The sequence below is a fragment of the Heterocephalus glaber genome, unplaced genomic scaffold (assembly GCF_053883595.1).
Source record: "Heterocephalus glaber isolate CG9 unplaced genomic scaffold, H.glaber_assembly_v1.0 deba00000474, whole genome shotgun sequence".
Taxonomy (NCBI): Eukaryota; Metazoa; Chordata; class Mammalia; order Rodentia; family Bathyergidae; genus Heterocephalus; species Heterocephalus glaber.
The window spans coordinates 988,784-1,009,272 of record NW_028258146.1 but is presented as its reverse complement, the minus strand read 5'-3'; the positions used below and the strand labels follow the sequence as shown (position 1 = coordinate 1,009,272).

General features: G+C 38.1%; 1 long non-coding RNA gene across 1 annotated transcript in view; it reads right to left on the bottom strand.

Annotated features, from left to right (window-relative positions):
- The window catches only part of LOC147829721 (uncharacterized), a 97,943-nt gene extending 88,048 nt beyond the window's left edge, over positions 1-9,895 (bottom strand). The window contains exon 1 of the long non-coding RNA XR_015448585.1: positions 9,791-9,895. This is a non-coding gene — a long non-coding RNA (uncharacterized LOC147829721). The remainder of the gene's footprint in view (positions 1-9,790) is intronic.
- Between the last annotated feature and the right edge of the window lie 10,594 nt (positions 9,896-20,489).

The window sequence follows — 20,489 nt, the reverse complement described above, 5'->3', positions numbered from 1 at the left end:
AAATTCCCAATGACAAATATTGTATACCTAAAATGTACCAATAAACTTAGTGAATTTTTAAAAAAGCTTTTGCACAGCAAAACAAATCACCAACAGTGCAAAGAGAAAACCAACAGAGTGGGGAAAAATTTTTACCAGTTGTTCCTAAGACAAAAGACTGATATCTAGAATATATAAAGAACTGAAAAAAATCAAACCCCTCAAATTTAAGGACCCAATAAAAATTGGGCATCTGGGCTGACTAAGTTCTCAGATAAAGAAGTACAAATGGCAAATAAATATATGAAAAAATGTTCAGCATCACTAGACATCTGAGAGATGCAAATTAAAACAATGCTGACATTGCATCTCACTCCAGAAAGAATGGCTGCTATCATGAAATCAACCAAATGTTGGCAGAGCTATGGGGAAAAAGGAACCCTGCTCCACTGCTGGTGGGAATGTAGACTGGTACAACCACTGTGAAAATTAGTATGATATTCTTTTAAAAACTAGGTCTAGATAATCCATTTGACCCAGTTATCCCCCTTCTCAGTATCTTCCCAAAAGAATTAAAAGCATCATACCACAGTGACATATGAACACCTGTGCTCATAGCAGCAGAGTTTGTAATAGCTAAATCTAGGAAATAACCCAAATGACCATCAACCCATAAATGGAGATGCATCTAGAGATCATACTCTTAAGTGAAATAAATTGGACACATGTAAATATCACATTGTTTCTCTGGTGTGAGATACTGAATGTGTATAAAAGGACCAAAATATATAATAATGTGAAATAGGAAGAAAAAGTTCAAATGTGGAGGGGCCCTAGGGAAAGGGGAGGGGAAAAAGAAGAAAGGGAAAGGGGAAAAAAAGAGAAAAGAAAGATAAAATAGAAACAAAGCTTTTGTAAATAAAGAGGGGAAGGAAGATGGAAGAGAAGGGAAGGGAATGGGAAAAAATGTGAATTAAGATATATCATGTACAAATACAAATTCCATATGATGAATGTGATATAGATATAAAACCAATAAACTTAATTAAAAATAAAAAATATTGCTGCTAATAGCATACAGTCTAGGTTTTCCAGGCTCTCAGAAAATAGCAAAGTTTCCACCGACAGAAATTATAGATGGAAAGAAAGAGGGAAAGGAGCCTTCTGATCCTGCATGTGAACTGAGCAATGGTAGTGGGTGGGATTTATGACCTATGAGTGAAGGCCGTGGGCGCCCATAGGGCCAAGAGTGAGGTCATCAAGAACAAGTGTGTGGCTCCCCAGCAGGTGTTTGCAAAGGAGGCTTTCAGCCTATGTTCCACTGCTACCTGGAGCAGAGCGGTGCAGCTGTGGAGCAGAGGAATTCTCAGTAAATAGTGTTAGATCAACACAAATGTTGTCTTCAAGGAAACTGCTAAGACTTAAAGTCATCATCATGTGATTAGGAAATGTATTTCAGGGAATAGCATGAATTCAAGTGTGCAAAGTCTGAGGTGTGAGAACTTTATGGAAACAGGGAGAATTCTTCAAACTACAAAGAACAGATTTCTTTAAAAGTGTGGTCTTGTTGCTGTTGCCTTCTTTGTGGTTAGGTTATGGGTGTGGGAAAGAATATAAAAGTTTAAAGGACTGCTTGTGTGAGTAAGCACTTTATTTCTATACCAAACACCTGAGATAATTAACTTATAAAGAGAAAAAAGGTGTGTTTTGGCTTCAGAGGTTTCAGTTCATGATCACTGGCCCTGTTATGTTGTGCCTGTGGTGAGGCAGCACATGATAGCAGAAGATCATGGTGAAGCGGTGAAGTAAAACTGCTTACCTCCACCTCTTAGCCAAGGAGATGCAGAAGGAGGAGGAAGACAGAGAGAGAGAGAGAGAGAGAGACTGGGTTTTCACTCTTCCTTTCAAGGGCATGTCCCCAGTAACACTAGGAATTCCCTTTAGGCCAGTGATGGCAAACCTATGGCACTATCAGCACACAAGCCAAGTGTATGAGTTGTTTTTTCTAAACTAAAACCTCAGAATTTGGGTTTAATTGCATTATTGGCACTTGGCAATAAATAAGTGGGTTTTCAGTTGCAGTTTGGGCACTTGGTCTCTAAAAGGTTCACTGTCATTGCTCTCAGCCCTACCTGTTAGTTTCCATCACCTCTCAACATGGTCCAGCTGGAGACCAAGGCTTTAACACACTGTCACTTGGGGGACAGTCCAGTCCCAAACTATAGCAGAATCCCATCCAAGAACAGAGCTATGGTTCCCATGTGATTTACTCTGCCTGACCCATCTTTGAGCCATCAGTTCTCTCACTCTAGGGCTGAAGTTTCTGGGGAGGAGGCTAACCCCTCACCTCTGCTCCAGGCTTAGACATACAGCCTGCTATGCAACCAAAATCCTCCATGCATATTTAGAGAATCACTGGAAATGGTATACTCTCTATTTGAGGCTTGCTGAGCCAATGGGAATGGAAGCTCAAGTTACCTGGCTGGGTCCACCTTTTGTACCATGTAATAAAAGCCAACTCAAGGATACTAAAGGCAACAGATAAAGAGAGAGAGCAACCCAGTCATGACAGCATGTCCTGGTCCTGGCTATGCCTGAAGATTCACCTATGAATCTATTTCACCTATGAAATTCCCTTCTTTGTATAAGACCTTGTTTGTGAACAGAAAATGCATCAAGTCTCCAATAGATAAAAATGGCCAAGTAATTCATTAAAAATAATGCACCTGTGAGTTTTTGAAAGCAATCAGGAAATCTAGGGTGGGGCTCTGTGGCATATCTAACTAATCACTTATATTTGAATGCATCAGGTATTCTCATCTATAAAACCAGAGGGCAGACCAAGGTTAATTCTCAGTTCTTGAACTTCATTATCTTACTATAAAGTTGATGATCTTACAAACAAGCACCATCTTGAAGTTCATATAATTTTTTCTCTAAATATAGTTGCCTAATTATACTGCTCACTTTAACTTTGTTCATGTATAGAAGCAGGTATTTAAAAAAAACCCTTGACCTCATAAGTCTTAGTAACATTATTTTTTAAATCTATAGTTAATTCTAATTCCTGATAGCCAGTAAGAGAAAAAAGAGGATGCTTCCACTGGAATGTCCCTGAAAACAATGTCATCTAAGAGGAGATGGAATGTATTTGGCGATGGTCAAGTGAGCTCCCTCCATCCTATGCCTAAATTTAGAACCTCCTCATCCTTAGACTCCAATCAAACCTTCATTCTTCATGTATGTTTCAGCCAAGTTGGAACAAGAATTCCCTGCAGACAAATACAGAACAGCCAGGAAAACTCTTGGCTGCAGAAAAAGATATCTTGTCTGTCTACAGCTTACGAAGGATTAGAGCCTGCATGTTCCTTCATCCACTGTTTCTAACCCTAGAATCCTAAAAATACATCTGTATTGGATTAGTGGCAGCTAAATATCTGAAACCTAATACAATTACTCAGATAGGAATTGTTTGTAGGTAGTTTTAAAAATGAAGATGCCCTAACATTGTGCCCCTTGTAATTAGACAGCTAGAGACAAACGGCCTAGATTTTTATTTTAATAACAAAAATTAATTTCTTGATGCCTCTTACTACCCTCACAGGAGGAACTCAACAAGCCTGTAGACCAGCAATAAATGTGGATGTACCTCCCTGAATTGGCCTTCTTCCACCTATAAATCAGGGCTAACAACATTTGCCACGTTTCTACTCTAAGCTCTAAATGGGGATAGAACTGAAGGTCAGAGAGTAAATTGCTGTACAAATGCAATACATTGATTTGTGAGACTTTTAGATTTGTTTAGGGGAGGGGAGAAAAGAGTTAATTCAATTTTGTCCTAAATGTTTTCTTTCTCTTCCAGGTTGTTCATTGTAAGTTCTGATAGCTGTAAGGCAAAAATTTGGTGGCACTAAAAAATCCACCAGAAACCTAAAGTAAGGAGTTGCTGAACCCAGGGAACTTATGTCTGATGATTGACTGTATAACAAAAACACATGAGGTTGAAGTATTTATTTTCTGCTGATTTTTGGTTTGGTGATGACTGTGTGTCACTACCTATAGACTTCTATGAAGTGGCCTCTTTCCCATGTAATAGCTCCCTCACTTTACGTCCTTGTACCCACACATGCTAAAGCTTTTGGTTATCCCTGGCCTACTACTATCATTTGTTGGTGCATTAGTCAACTTTCCCATCATTGGGACACAATATGACTATAGCTTAAACTCTTTGGGGACATTTGGACCACCACAGGTAGGCCAACACATATTAATAACATCAATAATTATTGTGAACCACAACCCTACCATGTGGAAATTCAAAAGAGCTACCATTAATATTTTCCCCACTATCTTAATTAAGTCATAAATGAATCTCTTACAGTCATCTGTATCAATAATTAGCATTGTCAAAGACAGTTTGTCTTAATCCTATGTAATTTGATTCTCAAAACCTCTGTGAACACACACATACAAATACTGAACATCTCTAATTCAAAGTTGATTCTGTATCTTAGGGTTTTCTGTGACACTGCTCACCTGTTTCCTACAACCTACAAACACCGAAAAGCAAATATTCTGTTCATTTCTAATCTTCTCAAACTTTACATTAGGCAATCTTTCTGAGGATCCCCCAGTTGGTCTAGGCTTCATCCTTTTCCCAGAAAGGTTGTGAGAATTGATTTCAGGTGTCCACTTGATTGAATCATAGGATGCTCAGATATCTTGTTAAATATTATTTCTAGGTGTAAGTCTAAGAAAGTTTCCTGGAAAGATTAGTTTTTGAATCAGCAGCCTGAGTAAAGCAGGTTGTGCTCCCCGGGTGAATGGCTTTACCCAAACCACTGAGGGGCCGATTAGAAGGAAAGATAGAGACAGAGAGACTTCACCAAAGATAGAGACAGAGAATTCACTGGCTGTTTGCCTGTCTGAGCAGGGATATCTATGGACCCTTGGTTCTCAGAATTTCAAACTTAGATTAGAATCAAAGCCATTGACTCTCCTGGCCTCAGGCTGGGGCACACTGTGAGACTTCTATGCCTTCATAATCATACTAGCCAATAAATCTCCTTTAAATACACACACACACACACACACACACACACACACACACAGGGAGAAAGAGAGAGAGAGAGAGAGAGATGTTCAACTTCCAATGGGGCTATGTCCCAATTAAATCTACCATAAGCTGAAAATATTGTAGTCAAAATACATTTAATACAACTAACCTACCTAATCTTTACACTGCAGAGTTATGTTTTCTCCCCCTCATGATTGCACGGTTGACTGAGAGCTGTGGTTTACTGTCACTGCCCAGCATCATAGGACAATATGATGCTGTGTACTGCTCGTCTGGGAAAAGATCAAAATTCAAAATTCTGAAAATATGTAACTTTTGCACCATCATTGCAAAGTTGAAAAATCATTCTCATAACATTCTAAGTTGAAATATATATATATTTATTATAATTATATATATATATATATAATCTTTTGATTGGTTCTGGTTCTCTGAAGAATTCTAATACAAAGACCATACTTGCATCAGGACTCAAAGGACCTGAGGTGGGTGGCAGTACGGACTGTGGCACTGCACTCTAGGTGGCTGCACAGGAAGCATTGGAGTGTTGGGGCAAGAAAAGAGATGAGTGAGGCTGAAGAAAAGAGATAAATTAACAGGAGATCAGTGGCCCTAGGCCCAGGGTCCATCAAAATTGCCTATGTGTGCTTGGCATCAAGATTTGATGCAAAACAATGCATGCAGATAATGTCTTGTTATAAAACATGAAATCTGGATAGATTTCTTCTTAGGGGCCAGAAAATCACATGGCTCCCAGGAGCTGTGGTCTGTGAAAGAATAGGATGAGAAAGGGTGAGGAAAGCTGCCTGCAGAGATGCACCAGAATCTGGATAAGCCCTGAGAGTTTTAGCCTTGGATTCCTATACTTAAACATCTTTCCTACATCAACACAGTATTTTGTTTGTTTCCCTTAGCTTTGTTAGCTCCATTTTTATAGAACCAACTGAGCTACACTGCGGAATCATCCCAGAGGAAGATTTAAAAATACTGATGCCTTAGTCTTAACCATCCTACCCCCAGATTTTTATTGATTGTTCTTGGATGTGGCTTTGGAAATATGAGTTTTTAATAGTTTCTCTCAGGTGACTCCAGGAAAAGTTGAGAATCACTGTGTTAGAAAATGTTAGTCAGGGTCACTTGTACTCAGGGAAGGTTTCTTTGCCTTTGTGTGTGTGTGTGTGTGTGTGTGTGTGTGTGTGTGTGTGTGTGTGTTGGGAGGGGGTCAGAACAGGAATCATAACCTATAAGCAAGATATAGTAACAAAGGAATCAAAACCATAGCAGAAATATAACACAGTCACATGCCACAAAATGGTGTTTCAGTCAATAATGGATCAGGTATACAATAGTGGTCCTGTAAGATTATAATATAGCCTACATGTGTGTATAGTAGGCTTTACCATCTAGGTTTGGGTAAGCACATTCTACAATGTTCAGACACAACAAAATCAACCTAAAGATGCAGTTCTCAGAACACATCCTGAAGTCCTGTAGCTAAATAGTACATGACTGTACCTGAAGAGCTCTAATGAGGTTCTTTCCCATCTGGACACATTGTTTTCTTTTGAGCAGTGGTTCTCAAACTCTAACACATCACCTGGAGGGCTTGTGCTTGTTGCAATACCAACAGCTGGGCTCCACCCCAGGAGCTTCCAGTTCTGTCAGCTGGGTGGGGCCCTAGAATGTTCATTCCTTACAAATTCCCAGGCCATACCCATGCTGCTGGTTCAAGGACCACACTTTGAGGGGCGTTACTCTGGAGAAAGTTTCTGTCCTTTCATTGCTCTGTCTTCCTTGTTCTCTGGCAAGAAGAAAGCTGTTTCTTTATAGCCCCATGAGGAGCCTTCCTACTCAGTGACCACACACAAGGAAATATCAATAATTTCTGGCCAGAAAGGGCAACAAAATATTATCTATTCCCTACCAGGTGCTAAGGCTACTCAGACCCCTGAGGCCAAGCAAACACTTACTGGGAACTTGGATTTTACATGGCTGTCATTAAGCTTGGAACCTACACAGCAAGGAACGCCCATATGTCAGCAGGAACATTTCTTCTTATGATCACAAATCATTTCCAGTCCTGAAGAAAACCCGGGAGACATGTGGGAAGAAAACTTACCAAGTCCACATCTATTGTCTCAGTCCATCCCCAAAATCAAATTGAAAAGAAAACCGTGGAAATAGTTTGGCTTCTAACTACTCATTTTTGCACTCCTCTATGCAATAAATGGATTTTTCTTATATTTCCTATTTTCAATATTTGCAAAGAAACAGCCCCTTGAGAGTTAAGTGGAATATTTAGAGATGATTCAAACACTTGTATGAATATCTGAGTAGGCAATCTTTTTTCTTTTCTCACAACCACAAGCATCTCATCATTCACATTCAATGATTGCCTTTTCCTTTATACTTTAAAATGTACTTTACAGATGGAAAAGTCAGTACTTCTAATTTTCCTCTACCTCAGTGGAAGAAAGTATGGTAGCCTGAACACAGGTATGAATTCCACTGGGCTCCTCCTCAGTCACCTCCTTACTAACACTCAGCTTAGCCATGTGGATACTCCAGCATTATGAAACGCCAAGATCTGTTTGCATCACATGCCCATACAGAAGCTCTGGGACACCAGCAGCCTGGTTCTAAAAGCTATGACTTGCAAATGACTGGCTACATTCCTAGCTCACTAGAACCCCAGATGCAGATTTGCCAAGTGCCTAGCATAGTGAGCACGGGACAAGATGAGACCCGATTTTCCCAACCACCACTTGAATTGGCAGTAGTAGGCATGATGAATTATCCCAGGATAACTCAAATTCTACCCTGTAGAACATGGATTCCATGAATGTTAGCTATCACTGGAAGGAAAAGAAAGAGAAACACTGAATTACAGAAAATGGGTCATACCAGTTTATTTCAGGAGTCCCCAGAACTTATAATACACTAATATGCATGGTGAGGTTTCAAGAAAAGGGAGTTTATTTGACCATAGGAAATGATTTGGTCATAGGAAAAAAGTGGAGGAGCTTCCCTTGGGATATTTCCATACAGTTGCTTTGGGAAACAATAGATTAGGCAATGTCTAGTCTCTCCTCACATAAATTCTACATTTAAAGTCCCAAGTCCCTACCACATAGGGGAATGAATCTTAACCAAAAAGATGCAGAGTTGAGGTCTCAGCCAATCGTAGTGTCATGTACCTGTGATCTAAGAAGCAAACCACTGTGAAGCCTTTTTAATACTTCTTTTCCTCTCTCTCCAACTCCTTACTAGGGTAAGAAAGTAATTCTGATTCAAAAAGAAAACCAAGAGAGGACTTTAAAATAACAAGCTCCAACTTTTATAGGCACATTTTAAACATTTTCTTTCATTGCTTTACTTATAAAATATTTGGGTCAGAATATTCTTACCAAGACTATTTTGCCTAGAGATCCTTACAAGAGGGAAAGGCATCTTGGTGGAAATCACTTCTTCTTAAAGAACTGTAGCTATTAAATATGTTAAAAGGTATTCAAATACAAAGTCCAGAACCTAGTTATCTCCCTCTTCTAACCTCTCTTATCTGCCTCTTGTGCTATAGTAACACAAGATCTAGCTTGACATCTGACTAAATCCACCAGTATGAGATGTTTTTGCTATTAGTGGTGTTGTGGTCTAGCATTATAAATGTATTAGTGTTCCAAGACTTTATTGAATTACATTATACTATATTAACTATATAATATTACTATTACTATACTATATTACTATTATGTTTTATGATTTAACAATATAGTTATATAATTTAACATTCCCAATAATATTATACATATGAAGTAAGCATTGTCAGTATTACCGCTTTGTAAATAAAAAGGCCACATTTGAAGGAAGTGAAAGAATTATCTCAACTCATACAATTTATAAAGGCCAGAGAGCCAGAACTTGGACCAAGCTCGATTTGAAACGAAAGTATATTCTTCACATCCACCTGATTCTCTGCTTACAGGAATAAGATTGCGATGAGGAGTTCAATCCCTGGTATAAAAAAAAGATTGCGATGAGGAAAAAATTAAATGGTTAAGCTAATTTCTTAAGTATAACCTCAAAATGGTTTTTGAACATGATCTATTATTAAAAACTGGAAAAAATGGATTTTCATGACACCAGAACCGCAGTTAACAGACAAGAATAGTTTGTAAGGAGGAGGGCCAGCATTTTCATGATGTGCACATGATTATATCTCACTGCTAAAAGCATTTACACCAAATAAATAAACAGATCTATAGATGAAACCTCACACACTGGGGCTATAACTCCTCAAGCGTTTACTTTTAAAGACTTACTCAAACTCTCATAGTCAAGGGATTAGATTTTTTAAAGCCTCTAGATTAATGGAGATACAAGAGAATGTAACAATTAGCAAAATGCAATTAATCTTCAGGTATTGTTTTTAAGGCACACTTATTTGTACCAATTAACTTCACTGTTCTATTTTTAAAATTTTTCTCCCTCTCCGGATTCCAACCTTCTTTTAAGATTTTAGTCTGAGCAATCTTTACTGCCTTATTTCTAGTTAAGATTACAATAATTTGTCACTGGTGTGCAGACACTTTCTTAACTATTCCTGTGTTAGAAATAAAAGAACAGTATTGCTCAGGAGGTTATCTCTAGGGCCCTGCAAAGCCAAGCACTATAAAATGGTTAGACATTAAAGATGCGAAGAAAACTCATAAAACAACACATAAAATTGTGTCTTACCTTGCCATTTATATGGAAAGATGGTGCAGTTCAATCTTTCAAGCCAAAGACTATTTTAGAATTAAAGTTTCAATCAGAACAGGAATGGAGAGAGGTTTCACTGTTTCTCTTTGACCCATTTTTGGTTGTAAAACTGCCAAAGTAAAAATCATGTGTTTCCTTGGCTTTCCCACTGGCCTTTTGATCTCTCTCTCCTCCTTCTCTGACATATGCATGTGCACATGCACATTCTAGCTCATGTGACTTCAGGAAAAGACTTTTCTAAATCAGACCCCACCTCTTGGAGAAACACCTTTCATTTATTTGTTTAGGCCTATTAATGAAAAAACTTAGAAAATGTAGCTCTGTTCTTACACCCTGGAAGAGCCGTTGGCCCAACCATTTGAGGAGTTGATTCTTTGTGTGTGTGTGTGTGTGTGTGTGTGAGTGTGAGTGTGTGTGTGTGTGTGTGTTCTGGTGGGAGACAAGGTCTCACTATGTATTTCAGGCTCACCTTGAACTCACTATGTAGCCCAGGCTGGCCTTGAACTCATACTTCCTGCCTCTGTCTCTCAAGTGCTGGGATTTCAAATATGCCTGGCAGATTGATCTTTAACTGAATTTCACTGGTAATATAAGAGATGGTCATGCCACCCTTCTTGCTGGGAGGGTAGATGTAATTCTGCAGGCAGCAGCTGTTAATGAGTGCCAGAAGAATAGTAAAGGATGGTATCACCAAGCAGGTAAGAAACCAAATCTCAGATATCCTAGATTTCATTACATAGTGTCCAATGAAACTGTGCCAAGAGCCAGATATACCATCTGGAAAGAGCAAATGATGGGAAGAGAATGTCTGCTTCCTATCAAAGTCTATGCTGCATTTCCTGCTGATTAGGCACACGGTTAATGGTAGCAGGCTGAAAAATAGCAATTGTTTTCTGTTGTATTGTAACAGATGCTATTGGTGTCCTCTGCTCCCTATTCCCTTAACTAGACCCATTATTGCTGCAACAGTCAGCTTCTAGCTATGAACATCCCAATGTTGTGGTGGTGGTAAGCAGTTGTGGACCATAAAGAAGGAAGCCTGTGAAAAGTCATGAGGTCACTGAGGAAATGTCCTTAGAAATTAACTAATTAACATAGTAATTAACATAGTTGTCCCAGGACCTCAGTCTCTGTCAATCTCTCTCTCTCTCTCTCTCTCTCTCTCTCTCTCTCTCTCTCTCTCTCTCTCTTCCTGTCGCACCAAGTAACCTCTCCTTCCTGCATATATTCCCACCATTGTGATGCTATCTCCCATGAGGTCCTCACCAGAGCTGGCACTAGGCTGTTTAGAATTTCAATCTTCAAAACTGTGAGCTCAATAAGCTTCTTTTCTTTTTATAGTATCCAGCCTCAGGTATTTTGTTGCAGCAAAGGAAAACAGACTAATACACAAGTTAACCAAGATGAGTCATTCACAGGATCTCACCCAAGGAATGAATGCATACTTCAAGCTTGGCCAAACAGCATTCTCCCTGGGATATTTTCCTAATTAAATTGGAAGAGACATGGGGGTGTTAAATATGGAGATGCTGGAAGCCTGGTAGCTGTGTTGCATTGGAAGAAGGTAGCTGTAGATAGAGGGAGGCAGAGAAGTGAACCAGTTTCCTCATGGCTCTTAACTACCTCGTTATAGTGATTACCACCTCTCTTCTGGGTTTGTTCATGTGAGGCCCTGAATTTCTCTTCCTTCTTTAAATTCATTTAATCCTGACTAAATCCAACCTTTTGTGGAATAATAAATAATTGAATTTAAAAGAAAATGGAAAAAAGAGATCTATACAATGAGGCACCATGACCATAGAAATGACAGGCACTAGTCTAACACCAACAGAAAAAAATTGAAGAGCTGTAGAGCAAATATTGGGTATAACTCCATAGTGAAGTCCTAAATGCTTATATTACTAGCCCTGAATCTTTGCCGATAATTCAAAAAACTCTGATTAGGTAAGGGATGAAATAATAGATTTTAGAAATATTTAAATTCAATTGTTTTTAAGCTCAGGAGTTGGAAGGATTGGATTTGACTATTAAGAAGTACATGCTGAATCCCAGATTAAAATATTTAAAGTGGATTTTTACCATAGCACATGTATAAGTTTTCCAACACTCTAAAATTATTTTCTTCTATAGATGCTAGCTTCTATTCCAAATACAACTCTTGAATAAACATAGATTTTCTTTCTTTTCTTTCCCATTTTCTTCTCCTTGTTAATTACTTCATTTTTCTTCTGTCTGGGTTAGTTGTCCCCAATTTTCCCTACCTTTAGCACTGGCCATATCCCATTCCTCAGGAAAGAGTTTTTTGTTTGTTTTACCAAAGATGCTTCAATTAAAAATGCAGGGACTCTGCTTTCTAGCAGTTTATCTTCTGTGCTTTCCCAGTGTTAAAACTCCACTGGCAGCCTAGTTGCTGAAAAGACCAACCAGAGAGATAGTAGTCTCTTTCATGAGTCAGGTTCTAATCAATAGTCAGTCCTCTGGAGATCGAGCTTCTACCATGCTCTTGCCAGCTTCCCACGGGAAAGAATCCATTTGGTAAATTCCAGTTCAGCATCAAGAACCTTACTACCAGACTTCCCTACCCAACCCCATAACTATCTGATTATGCTGCCCATTGATGGATTCTGTGGCATCGTACACACTCACCTACCTAACAGATCCTGCCCCAGCCCTGTTCATCTCCTTGAGCCCAGTTAGCCCTGTTTTGTCCTACAATGCTGTGAGGTTACTGCTCACTCGTGCCAAATGTCTTTCCCTCTGCTACTTGCCTCTCTTTTTCTTTTGCTAATTCCTATTGGGTCTTGTCTTGTTCTATACTGTAGCTCCTGCTACTGATACCCTGGCTTGCATTTTCCCCTCTTGATCCTGTTCTCCTAGATTTTTAGAACTGTGTGTATTTCTACCATTGCACTCATTCCTGAACAGCAATATCTCTGATGCATTTCTAATCTAGTATTCAGCTTCTTCCCTCCCTCTATTTTGAATAATACATATCTATCTTTATTAATGCAATTTTATAAGTACATGATTCTCATACACTTTGGCATGTGACTCTCCAAGGTTGTCTTTCCTAATTTGTCTAAACTCTACATGAAATTTCACGAACATGTGTACTTCACATTGTATTATGTCAACATTTATGCCACTACCTTCTTAACATCTTTTCATAACATGACCTTCCCATATTTATTTTATGCTTGTGGGGTTTTTTGTGTAATCCCTTTGCATATAACTTTCACTCCATTTTTAAACATTCTTTGCCAAAGTATTGCCACTCTTGCCAAATTATCCATTTCATAATTCCACTTCCTTTGCAAAGAAGGACTTTTGGTCTTTAGTGTTTTATCCTGGGCAAGAGGATTTAAACTTTCTGAGGATTTAAAAACTCACTGAGAATCTTGTCTTTTTCTTCTCAATCAAAACATAATATAATAAGGGGAATGGGGAAAAAATAAGAAACAAGAATCATCATGTAAAGGAGATCCCAGTGATGAATGTAACTGTATTGTATACCTAAAATATACCAATAAAATTACACATTTGCTGTTTACATTTTGCTGCTATTGTAATGGTAAGTATGGGAACTGTTTTTAAACTGTACTGTCCTTATTATTTCATAAAATATAAAAAATAGTGTTCATAAACAAATCCATCTGACATCCAAAAAGTAGCTCAATCACGTGATTTAAATGGTCTCATACTTTCAAAATCTTCCACATATTAATTGTTCCTCTATTTCAACTCCCCAAATATTTTTATGCCTTTAAATATTAAAACTTTTCAATATATCAGATACTGTTCATTTCTGGGATATTGTACCTGCCCCATCCAGCTACTGGCCTCTGCATCTGATTCCTCTTTGCCCCAAGTCATCTGCTTTAGCTTTACTACTCAGTCCAGCAGGACCCACAGTGACAGTCCCTGGGGGGTACATTTATGTTGTAGTTTAGATCTAGAATGTCTCCTGAAGACCTGTTTAAAGGCCTGGACCCCAGTACGTGGCATATAAGGAGACTGTGAAACCTTTAAGAGGTGGGATCTATTTGGAGAAAATCAGCTTAATGGGCATTTTTTTGGAGGAGATATTGTGACTCTGTGCCCTTCCTGTCTCGGTATATGTTTGTTTCCCAGCTGCCATGGAGTCAGCAGCTTTTCCTTCCACTTACTCCTGCTTTGATATACTGCCTTGCCATCAACCTAAAAGCAACAGGGCTAACCTCCAAAAATGTGAGCTAACAATGTCCCATCTGAAGCACACAGTGCAAGCTTCTTATTTTCTAGATACACTTTTGTACTTAGAAGTACAAAGAAAAAAATGGTTTTCCTTAAGGAAAACAAAAAAAGAAAATTGAAATAATGAACAGGAATGAAAAATGGTCAAAGGATGGAAAAGAAAGTTGAAAGAAATTCAAATGGACAATAAACATCTGGGAAGAGGATCAGATTTAAGAGGGGTTTTTTTCTCCTTTGTACTTTTCTGTTTTTCAAATTGTTGATGATACATAAACCTAAGTTTTAAAAAGAGCCACCCTTTGGAATTATTGAAAATATTTCATAATTCAACAACAGTACTATATCTTTCCTCTTTCTTTTAACTCACCTTATTCTCCCCCAACAGCAATATTATGAAGGGACAAAAATCATTATTACTTCTTTTTTCTTTTTGTTCAGTTGTTAATCTTGAACCAGTATTACTCTCTAATCATCAAAACATAATGATTAAAAATATTGTAATATAATTCAAATAGAATCAGTACCTTTTCAGTTACTAGAATGATACAACAATGATAGCAAACAGCCACACTGGTTTAGGAACTGTTGTAGTGGATGTTCATGTGTGTGCTTAAATTCTTACATGAGAGTTCTATGAAATACATCTTAGTATTCCCCCTCTTGTGGATGAGGAAACTGACCAACAATGATGAAATAAGTATATATCCAAGGCTTGATTCATTTTTTACAAAATATTTAGTTGACAAAAATAATCATATACATTTATGGGGTACTATATGATATTTTAATATGTGTATACATTGTATAATGATCAACTCAATGTAATCAATATGCCCATCACCACAAAAATGTATCATTTGTTTGTAGTGAGAACATAAAAATCCTCTCTTCTAGTTATTTTGAAATATACAATGCATTTTAACTATAGTCACCTTTTTGTGCTACAAAACACCAGAATATATATTTCTCATCTAATTGTGTCCTATGTGACATTGCTCAACATCTCTTCCATTCGCCTCTACCCCTTCCTCTCCGCAATATCTAGTAACCATTATTCTACCTTCAATTACTATGAGATCAGAGGTCTTTTTTTCCACATATAAGATCAAATATTATTTGTCTTTCTGTGCCTGACTTATTTCATTTAACATAATACCCTTCTGGTTCATCTATGCTATCACAAGTGATAAGACTTCATTTTTTTCCATGACAAAATAGTATTCCATTTATATGTATCATATTTTCTTGTTGGTTTCCATTTAGCTATTGTGAATAATGTTTCAGTAAACATGGAAGTGCAGGCATCTCTTTAATACACTGATTTCAACTTCTTTGAATATATACCTTGCAGCGGGGTTCAGACACAGTCTATGCCAGAAATTGCTTATCATCACCATAATATAAAACTTCTACAACATCCTTATAGTAGCCCTGATAATTTTTACTGTTCATTATACTATTTCAACCAAGCTTTGGGTTAATTAAAATTTTGGGGGCTAGCCTGGATCCTTAAGTGCCATCAATAATATTCTATGGAAAGAAACAATGTTGCATTCCAAACAATTGACTTTCATATGAAATTTCTGAGTAGTCTGTGTGCAAATTGCCTGTTGCCTGTATATCTCACAAGAAAATTATTGCCAAAGGAAAGACATGAGTTTCCATCCAAAATAAATGTCTGGAAAATATTTGACCTTTGAATAAACTTGGGCCATTTGTCTCTAGCCCAGAGTTTACCCTGAGGCCTCTTCATCAAATACTTAAAGTGTGAATACTTTTCAGGCTGCTAACATCAAGTCATAGACATGATTCTGGAAACTATAGAATTTTTGCATGGGCAATGTATGCTTCTGGAAGAAAGTCCTTCTTGCCTGGACTTTTTAAAGAAGAAGTAGAAAAGCATGGAAGATGAGTATTTCATGGTCCTTTCAGAAGTAGGTAAATATTGTACTCAGTATTTCAGACAAGAAAAAATATTATAGGTGGGAGAAAATGTCAGAAAAACTTTAAATTTGCATTGTTTTATTGTTTTTTAAATACAAGCTAATATATGCTTGTATATGCCTGCTGAAATATACCACAGTCAACAGGTTGTAATGATTGCTTGTTGAGCATCTCAATCCTATTAATTACACTAGGGGGAATCTGATTTTGTGTGATTTTACTTTCCAAAATGAAAAGATTCCAGGGAAATTTATAGTTATGTAAATGCAATACTGCAACATTATATTGTAACTTTAGAAAAATGCAGATTTGGTTGCACACATTTTCACCTTCTTCAGGAAGAGAAAGTAGGGAGGCTCAGAGATAATAGAAATATTCTTTGCTGAGAATATACCAGGAAAAACTAAATAAACAGTTTCAAATTTTATTGTACAAAGCCACTTGTTGGAGAAACCTGAAACAAGCTATCAGCTATCTCAAACTGTAAGGATATTAGCCTCATTGTCACAAAATGGAAATTTTGTAAAATTAAGATATAAAAGCAAAATCTATGCTTATAGAAAAAACAATCTTAGTCATCTGAAGTTCCACAAAGAATATTTTCCAGCTTTGTCACCACACAGAAAAATTCTGAATAAAATAGTGATGTTAACCAGTAATGGCAGAGAAACTCATTCTTTACATGCCGTATGCATCCATGAGATGTTTGGAAGCAGATCACTACCATAAGCACATAATTTTTACATGTGTGTTTATCACTGCTTACTCTTCACTTTCAGTTACACTGGGTCATGAGAGCTCTGTGGACAGTCTGCAGGTTGAATTATCTTAACAAATAGGAATTGGTTTCTTTTGTTCTGCTTGATAAAGAGCATGGATTTTTAGGAGAAAGGGGATATTTGTTACTCATCAGCTCTGTTAATGAAGACTCTAAAACCCAGAGCATGGGTTTGGACCTCCTGAAGCCTCTCATGGTGTATCCTCACACACTTATTTATCATTCTACTATATCGCTAATTACTACAATTTTTTTATTTTTAAATTCAGTGATACTGATAGCAGATTACAGCTAAACTCTCCAATGCGACAGCCACTGGCCACATATTGCTATTGAATGGCAGTTTGGATGGTCCAAATTGAAATGCACTAGTAATTAAAATATATAGTAGATCTGAAAACAGTACAGTGGTACCTTAGTTCATGAACTTAATTCTTTCCATGATTCTAGTAACACTGTACAAAGAAAGAATGCAACTCATCATCATTGTAATTGTTAAACTGTTAACACGTTGGAATAATACTATGTTGAATACATTGTATGATATAAAATGCACTTTTTAAATTTATTTCATTCATTCTCTTCTCAATCCTGGCTCATGCTCCATGCAGTCAACATCTGAGGATTGAATCATGCAGCCGCCCTGGATGGTAAGTTCCTGGTTCAAGTGAACTGGTGGGTGTCCCTGACAGAAGATCTAAGGATGGGAGAGGAGAGCTTGGGACATTTCTTTCCTTTTCTGTCCCTATTACATGTGTATTTCTTGGAGAAGCTGGCTATCTCCAACTATAGCTCCAAGCCTGTGGCTCTTCCTCCCTGACTCTGACCTTACTTGGCTCTGACCACACAATGGTCTCCTTTTGTCACTTAGCCCTAAGGAGGTAAGAGCTTCCCACTATTTCTAGTCTCTGGGTACCCAGAGACTTTTTGGTTTCCTTGACCCTGCCAGGTGTTAGTTCCTTCCTTCGTTATTGCCTACTCATATGGAACACCTGGGATGAATCTATTTCCTGCTGAGACAGTCTCATTACCTAATCCACTGTTTCTTTATGACAGCAGGAAAATCCCAAATCCAGATCCTGCAGACAAGTTATCTTACAATGAGTATGTTACCTTGAAATCAACCCATCGTTCTTCACTATCAATAGGTCCAAGCTGACATATCCTGTTCAGTATGATTTATTTCCTACCTGCAGTAATGAGGGCACTGTGCTGAGCAATGTGGTGACAAAGATGACCCCAGCCCCACTCTCACCTCGCGAATGTGGAGGAATGCAACATGGCTGAAAGAAAGAGGAGTCTCACTAGACCTATGCAGAGAAAAATCAATTAAAAACACAGGTAATTGGAAGAAAGGAAGGGACATACATCCTGATGCCAAAACCAATCTGAAATAAGAAACTAGTAGATCAAATAAAACAAAGGCACGGGAATTCATAAAACAGTCCATCAGCCCACAGGGCTACCAGTGGCACAGGCAGTGCCAAGAAAGAACCACCATACTGAGAAGTACACAAGAAACAAATGAACTGAAAAGGTGCAGTAACTCAAGTCACACAGGATAGATGAGGGAAAGAAGGCCTCTTTTCTCGTGAGCCTTCCTCCACACAAAGCACACTGCAACCTGGCAGCAGACTTCGCTGGCAAACACAGAGCTGAGTGAGCAGAAATTCTCTCCCTCCCCACAGAAAGGCCAGCAGCCCTTTTCTTTCCTTTTCTTTTCTTTCTCTGTCATACACTCCAAAGTTAGGGTCCTCAGTGCAGCAGGGGTAGGGGAAGAAGTGAGTAGCAACCAGTGGCTTGAGAGAAAGATGCAGACACACACACAGGATTTGAGCAACAGCTCTTAATTGGCTGGAGAGGAGATTGAAGGGACCAAGCAGTCTTGGGCTGTATTTGCAGCAGCGACAGCACCCTCACCCCTGCCCCTTGCCCTGAGACAAGCAGTGGGACAGGATAGAGAAGTGCCAGTAGGGATGAAACAGAGGAGACTGTGCAAAGACCAAGTGGAGCCAACTGTACAAGGGACTGGGAGCAGCTCCAGGCTGTCCCTGCTGAGGGCACCACAGCACTCCATGATAAAGAGGCCTGGGGAGGCAGAGAGAGACACCCAAAAAGCTGCTGGCTAAAGGCCTGCCTCACAAGATCAAACTCATACCCAGCACTAATCCTACTGCAGACTTGGCAGGGGTACACAGCACAGTTTTGGGACACTACCTGCCTTGGACACTACCACAGAACTGTGGACTCCAGTGGAATTTTATTCTTCAGTTATTTTTTTCTTTCTTTGTTGGTTTTGTTTCCTTTTACAGTCTTTTTTTAAGGTTTTTACCTTTATTTTTATCTTGTTCTACTCATCTTCTTTCTCTATTTCCTCAACTATCTCTCTTGAGTATATTTTCATGAGAGTGAAAATCTTCCCTAGTCTTTCTGGTTCATGCTTTCTCTCCTGCCCTCTTCTCCAGTTTCCTAAACCTTGGATAATCATCTGTTATCCAGCCTTGCCTCTACTACATTTTCCTTCATTTGTCTCTCTGTTTTGCCATATATCTCTCTTAAATCCCCCCCAGGGTAAAATCACTCCACTAAGGAGAAACTAATTTCATACAAACTCCTGGTTTATGTTGGATTGTGTTCTATAACTGTAGATCTTGCTCATATGGATAAAGATACCAAATTAATAGTTACCACAGTTTGTCAGTTTCTAGGCTGTGCTTGATGCTATTGATATTGCTAATTGTACTACTTTAGCCAGGATGTCACACCTGTTTTAATCAATTGTTCTCCCTTGTATGACAACACTGTGATTTTCTGGGGCCATAGCCATCAGCATAGTCCAATACCAAAGGAATGTGTGCTGAGCCAAATAAATAGCAACTTCTGATCCTTATTGGAAGGGTAGGATCTTGGGACAGACACAAAGACCAAGAGCCACATATGACCAGAAGACATCTCTGAGGAATAGACATTTCTTAAGGAACCTCAATACTAGTGATAAAGATATTTGCATAAGAAATTTACAAGAATCAACATATAAAATAAAACAAACAAACAAAAATTACAAGACACAGAAGCAAAATGCAATCCCACCTGGGACAAGTCTAGGAGATAATGAGATAAAGCAAATTGAAAGTCACCAACCTGAATTTTCTGTAATATAGAAGTAGAACTAACAAAAAAGATGCATGAGGTTATAGAGAAAATAATCTCTCAGGTAAAAAAGAAATAATGATCAAAATGAAAGACATGTTCAATGAATCTAGAGTAGACACAGATAAAACAAAAAAAGAGAAGAGCTTAGGAAAATGATGGAAACCATGAATGCCCAACATAGGAAAGAAATGGAAACCATGAAACAGATTCAAACAGACATTAGATTAAAAGTTCCATTGAAAGTATACATAATAGATTGAACAAAGGTGATGACAGAATTTCTGAACTAGAAGACAGAATTGCAGTTCACAACCATGAAAAGAAAGATATCTTAAAAATGACAAGAGACCATGAAAAATCAATTCATCAGCTGCAAGATGATGCAAAAGAAAGCAATATAAGATTGATTGGGGTCAATGGGAAAGTTGGAGATAGTGCAAATGCCATAAAAAGCCATTCAAAGAAGTAATAGCAGAAAACTTCACAAACCTGGAAAAGAAACTTGACACACAAATAAGTAAGGCATATAGAACTCCAATTATTCATGACAAAAATAAACCTACACCA